Here is a 6,902-nt window from a genome sequence, read left to right as displayed (position 1 = left end):
TGTATCCTTCGCTGCCTTTGATATCCCACAATCCTGTGCGTTCCATTCCGTGACGGTTGAGCTAAAAAATAAAGATGGCGCCTGAAAGTTGCGTTTGGTGGTTAGTGTGTGTAAATGTATATTTCTGATTAACTTTTTGCACTTTTGATGTTATTTCTAGCGAGAAATCAGTATTATAGTAATTAAATCTTCGTTATTACCGAAACTCGTTCTATTTTGTTGTAGATCATTAAACCGTTACGCTGCCTCAGAGGCCTGTCCGAAATCAGTTTCGTGAGGTGCCTTTGTGCAAAGTAATTGCCTCATAAGGCATCGAGGCAGCAAGTCGGCTGCCTAAGTTTTCAAATGCAGCCCTCGACTAATTCCAGTACAGAACCTATAGGATGTTGCACAGGCGCGACTGAACGAATCACTCCCCGAGACGACTCGTTCTTCCTGAGTCACATTAAAGATTTGTTCAAAATGAACGAAAATTTCCACTTTTGTGTGCCATATGCATCAGACGTTTAGCCAACGTTCAGTGGGCGTGACGTCTGAGGCTGAGACCAACTGCTCTCTACGCCAGCATCAAGATATGTCCTCAAACGTAAGTTGATAGACATTACCACAAATAACACAGAACACTTTCACTTTCTTTCTGCAATGTTAGGTGATTTTTATGAATGCAACATTTTTCCACTTCCTATAAATAGACGTTTATCAGAGAACTCACATATTCAGCATATAACTGAACTGATGACACAGAGAGGGAAGCCTTCTATATGCAGGTTTGTCTTTATGACTTAAAAACAGTTTGTTTTTCAATTATAATTAGCTACATATAAAACAGTAGAAGTTGATGCAATGTCCCACTTTAGAGAAATGAGCGAACATCTGTGTATGTGTGGATTTTATAATTGTGTATGCCATGTTCAGTGAATAGTTAATTTATTAATCTTAGGGCAGTGTTCACTGTTGATTAATTTTAAATGTAATCTTAAACAAAGTTGAGATTTACTTGTAATGCACTGTACTTTACACCTTGTTTAAAACTCAGGCTTACATTTAGACCATTTTTTGATGTTGTAGTAAACCTAGGTAATCCTAACTGGGTTATTCCGTGTCAAATCAACCAAGTTTCAAAAACGTACCCGGTTCAGATTTTTGATTTTGCTAATATTTGATTTTGCTTATATCTGAAGAAAGATAAACATGTATAGTGAGGAAAGCCTAAATATTAAATGTCATGGATGAATAATTCATGAGTAATCCACTATTTTGTAGAGGGGGGTCAAAATGACAATTTTCACCTGAGATTCACAGCTAAATTACAGGGGGGTCAAAATGACTTCAGAAAGATGGCAGCATCATAATGTTACTTTTACACAGAGATTGGTAGGTCTTTTAGTAAAATCTGTTAGACTTTAGCCATCTTTGTTGCATTATGTGCCAATGGTGACCATTCACTTTTTAAGTTTTTATTCTAAAGTTTGCATACCTGTAACTCGAGAAGTATTAAAGATTTCTTAATGCCCTTTTAGATATTGGGTCTTAACAAACTTCCCTTTTGGCATTTTTATTTCTAAGGCCCTATATGGTTCGGTTCCAGAGATATTGGAATTTCAATATGGCTCCAGGAGTAAATCGTTAAAATGTACACATTTTCAGTGGTTAAAAACCAAATGTGGGTCACTTTGCAAAAAGATGATACTTCTGAAGGAAGGTCTTGAGAACAAATAATGTTGAAACCAGAGATGGGCAGTATTTTAATTAAATGTATTTGAAATACGTATTTAATTACTAAATACGTATTTTCTAATTTGTATTTTGCTGAACAAAAAAAAAAAGAAACTGTTTTGGTGTAAGTATGTATTAAAACATACTATCAGATATTGCTCACTGAATGTTATTACAGGACAGAAGAAAAAGCTGCTCTAGAACTTTACTTGCTAGCTGACAAGTCATGTTATAGCTTGCTTGGATACTTGTTTCTATAGACAAACTGAAATTTGTCAAGTATTACATTAAAATAAATATTATTGCCAATGTCTGAACAGCATGTAACGAAACTTAAAAAATTAAAGCCTAATTATTATGTGAAGGACTCAGGGTGGTTTTGCTGGGGAAATCTCAGGTAAACTGTCACTGCAGTGTAATTTTAATGAACCTCATCTGTTGACACGATGACAGTGAATCCCACTGGCCGTTGCTCGCTCACATTAAGCCTACTATGGAGTGTGTGCAAGAGCATGAACAATAAGTTATTGACCACAGCTCACTTAACGGCCACCGGTGTCGCTAATAACAAGGGTTTCTGTATTCTATATAGAGCCCTTTAACAGCTAAATATCAGCGTTTTCAGGAGTTAATCTTTACTCTTGACAGTGAAATAGCTTGAGCCATTCTTTTGAGTAGGATTAGGTGGTATGACAATACAGTTTTCCAAGACAGCTTAATTTTTGACATGCTTATAAAGAAACATGAAACAATAAAGTGCAGAAATGCTTGATGGTATTCAAGTAAACAGAAACGAGAAGAAATATGATCAATATATTAGATATATTGTCACTGTCTCTTGCACTTGATTGCTTGTAAATATTGTTTGTATTTTCAAATGACAAATTACTTAAATAATTAAATACATTTCTCACACCAGTATTTTTATATTTTAATTAAATACATTTGATAAACTTTGTAACTAAATACTTTTTGATGTAATTGTGCCCGTCTCATTTCCTTCTGTCAAAACAACTGTATTGAACATACTAAGTGCCATATTCTTTTTCCAAAGTTTGCATGCCTATAACTCAAGAAGTATTAAAAATATCACAATATGATTTTAGATTCTAGTTCTTAATAAACTTTTCTTTTGGAATGTTCATTTTCAAGGCCTTACATCATTCAGTCCCAGAGATATGAGGATCTCAATGAGGAGGATCCCAGATTGTTGAATATTACCTATTTTCAGTGTTCGAAAACCAAATGTTGGTCACTTTGTATACAGCTGATACTTATTGTATTTAAATCTGAATGTCTGAAGAATAAGTAATGTTGAAACTAGGAATGCATCAGGTTTCCCTCTATCAAAACAATTGTATAGGACATACCGTTAGAGCTTCTAACGGCCGGTGCAGTGATGCAATGACTTTACCAATCAGCGATTGGCTCTTTCATTTAGAAGTTGGGACTATTCCACCATACTGCACGTTGCAGTTTCTCCCATTCATAAGTATAGGAGTGTACCGTTTACGTATTTCTAAAGTCTTTGTTAAAACCCACATATCACATTTGGGGATTAACATTTAACCTAATCAATCAGTTCAAAATGTTTTTCCACTTCAGTCAAATCCAAATGTCAAATTTTGGGAAATTTCTACCTTTCACCAAATAAAAAGAAACGTCTCAGGTTACGTATGTAACCATGGTTCCCTGAGTAGGGAACGAGACACTGTGTACTCTAGGGGTCGCTATGGGGAACGCTTTGTCGTGACCCGTGTCTGAAGCATACATTGAAAAAACACCAACAACACGTTGACCGACGACAGCCATGACGTCACTACTGGGGCGACTATAGTATAAATAGGCAGCGGGAGAACACATCATCCAATTCTTCGTCTGAAGCTTGCGTCCGAAGCATGGCAAGAAACCTAGAGGACGCAGTGTCTCGTTCCCTACTCAGGGAACCATGGTTACATACGTAACCTGAGACGTTCCCTTTCAAGGGAACTTCGAACTGCGTCCTCTAGGGGTCGCTATGGGGAACGGTATACCTACGCCATCATGCTGAGGGGAGTGCATGCCAGAAAACCATGGCGAGCACTAAGTACCAACTCTACCATAGCCATGGGAGTTGGCCCTGGGACGTTAAGACGGATGTCAGTGACATTATCCCCTACGGCCAAAGGCCTAGGCTACATACCACAAAAACTTACCTGTTAGGGCCAGAACTCCTGGGCCCAGGGTAGAGCTCAAGGCTTAGAATCAGGAATAGATTCCTTCAAGGGAATACAACCAGGAGCCTAGAATCATACTAAGTCTGGGCCTGTCACACAGGGGCTACCGCATGCGTGTGCAATGAAGCGACAGCCCAACCAGCTGCTGCTACGTATGCCCTGGCATCCGAGCGAGATGTCAGGGAGGGGAGTCTTAGAGGACGTCTCACCCATAGAGAGATAGCTGGCCAGCGTCTCTCTATAGGGGCATCTTCTCATAGCCGTTTTCGGCATTCGCCTCGATGTTGGCATAACTCGTGTGCTAGAATCGATGGATGCATGAGGAATCCTCAAAAAGGGAGACAAACGAGAGCGGAGCTTTTTCATTAGCAAACGCTCGCAGTGCACGCAGATTGCCCCCTCAAGGACATCGCGTGCGTGCTCTTTGCCCAAACAAATAACGCATAGATCGTGTGTGTCATCAGATGTTAAATAACGACGACAAGGATGCACACATCCTCTAAACGCTTTGCTAGAGCTCGCCATAATGATATGAATAGAGATCGCTCTTACCACAGAAATGCATGCTTTAAACAAAACAGTCAGTTAAGACGAAGAAGAGGATGATGTGTTCTCCCGCCTATTTATACTATAATCGCACCGGTAGTGATGTCATGGGCTGTCGCCGGCCAACGTGTTGCTGGTGTTTTTTCAATGTATGCTTCAGACACGGGTCACGACGAGGCGTTCCCCATAGCGACCCCTAGAGGACGCAGTTCGAAGTTCCCTTGAAAGGGAACAAAACGTTTTTTTCCTTTAATTTTGAAAATGAGTTGAAAATGAGAATTCAGCTTGATTTACTTGTTTACTTGTTCTATAGAAATGGTCTATTGCCATATACTGCTCTTAAGAACAGTATGTCCTTGTATGGACATACAATTATCAGATTTTCCATCAAGGTTGGTAATAAAAGGTTGATCATATTCTGATAGAAACATGAGACAAAAACTGAAAAGAATAAGCCATGGAGGGAGCAAAGGCTCGAAAGGGAACTTGATTATATTAAATGTAAGAAATAATTGTTAAAATTTTTAAAATGGTAACCGTATTGACATTGCATGATGGCCCCCCTCAGTCAAGCCTCATAAATAATCAGAAATAAAACATTATAGAGGAGTGAGAAAAACATGCTTGTGTTTTAAGTGTTGGAATCCTGGTTAAGAGATTATGTAACCTCCTATAAGTGATGTAACTTGAATGTACCATTATTTTACAACGGTTTTTTATGAGGGTAACAGGGATGACATGAAATCAGGGGACACCAATAAAATGATTATATTTTATAGAAAAAAAATTATAAGTATGCCAAAAACATTGCTTAACAATGAGACTATATTTAGAACAATATGCAAATGTGATTTTGCAAATTAAAAGTCATGCTGAAAAAGAAAAATCATAGTGAGGGACAGGCCAAAAACCTTACCCTTATCAGCATAAGTGCTATTTCAGTTATTTAAAATAATATTTAATTTACTTTTTATTGATGTAATATTCATGAAAGAATACATAGAGTTAATATGAAAACAAATACATTTGTGATTTAAAAACATAACAATACTATGTTTGATTATTTCTTAGGGATGCAAAAGGCACAAATTTCGTGGAATGACCCTGAAGTATTTAAGCCAGCAGATTTAACTGCACAGCACACACTTACAATGGGGCAGCCATCTGCTTCCCGCGATTCAGGATCTGCCGCTGCTGAGGCACGGAGGAGAATGAACTCGTGGGGATTGCATGTGGATCTGGCCGATGAGTTTGAAGAGGGGTTTTCCCTGTCGCGATCGTCGGCTGTGGACGAGAGTGAGCCACTGGAGGATGACAAGCAGGCTTCATCCTGCACTTGCTTATAGCACGGCGCTATTGGATGAGTTCCCTATAGCATTAAGTGACACAAAGGGAGAGACCATTCAATAGGAAACGATCTGGTTACTAACGTAACCTCAGTTCCCCGAGATAAGGGAATGAGCATTGCATAAGTTGCAGTGCTATAAAGCTGCATGTGAATCGATGATTATTGCTTCAGTCGAAAGATTCTGATGAAATGGCGCTTTGAGCCATCTAGTGTTGTTTTTGGCGGCCTGTTTTAATTTTAGTTTTAGTCTAGTCTTTGTGTGAAACTGTCCCAATGTACCACAACACAGTAGGGCTATTGCAGACAGAAACAATACTGTACTACATCGATGTTTCCTCTCAGCTTGATTTTTGAGTGGACTTTGCTGTTCCGATGAGCATGAACAGTACAAGAGTGGAGCAGTCACATGGGCCATTGACGAAAGCAACACTAGAGCCAACTTATATAGCAATTGGCTCCTCCCCTTTTTATGGGTTACAGCGCCATTGGTTTGTGCAACTACACAAAAGTGAACAAATCAGGCTTCAGTAACAGAGTAAACAGGAGTTTCACCATAGTGTCAAGCGACGCAACGCTCGTTTGCTCTCAGGGAACCGAGGTTACACTTTCCTTATAGTTATTTTTATAGTTATCAACTTTGGTGTGAATCTGTAGGTCTAGGAGTTGGCCATTTCTAGAGCTGTATTACTGCCCAGTGTATTGAACTTTGGCTCCCTAAAAAATTCATATAATGCACTGTAAAAACAGTTTTTTTCAGTTTTGAGCTAACAAAACAGGGTAAGAATGGCAACTTTGTGACAGTTACAATAGAGATGCATAATAAACACTGAGGACATCTGAAAAAAATGAACTACATATCTCATTTATGTAGACTGTAACAGCTGAAAATAATCTTTATTTACTTTTCATCAGGGAAAATAAAGGACATTGGAACAGCAGGGAATCAGTTCAGATAAACACCTACAAAAGGATAAAGACTTAAAAATGAATAATATATTCCACAAACTCCATGTTGAAGGCAAACACCTCAATAAACTCGGAGCTGCAGATGTTCTTCAGATAACTGAACTACTGTC

The sequence above is a fragment of the Sinocyclocheilus anshuiensis genome, unplaced genomic scaffold (assembly GCF_001515605.1).
Source record: "Sinocyclocheilus anshuiensis isolate Anshui unplaced genomic scaffold, SAMN03320099.WGS_v1.1 scaffold1728, whole genome shotgun sequence".
NCBI classification, from domain to species: Eukaryota; Metazoa; Chordata; class Actinopteri; order Cypriniformes; family Cyprinidae; genus Sinocyclocheilus; species Sinocyclocheilus anshuiensis.
The sequence above is the reverse complement of the archived record's forward strand: the minus strand, read 5'-3'. Positions refer to the sequence as shown.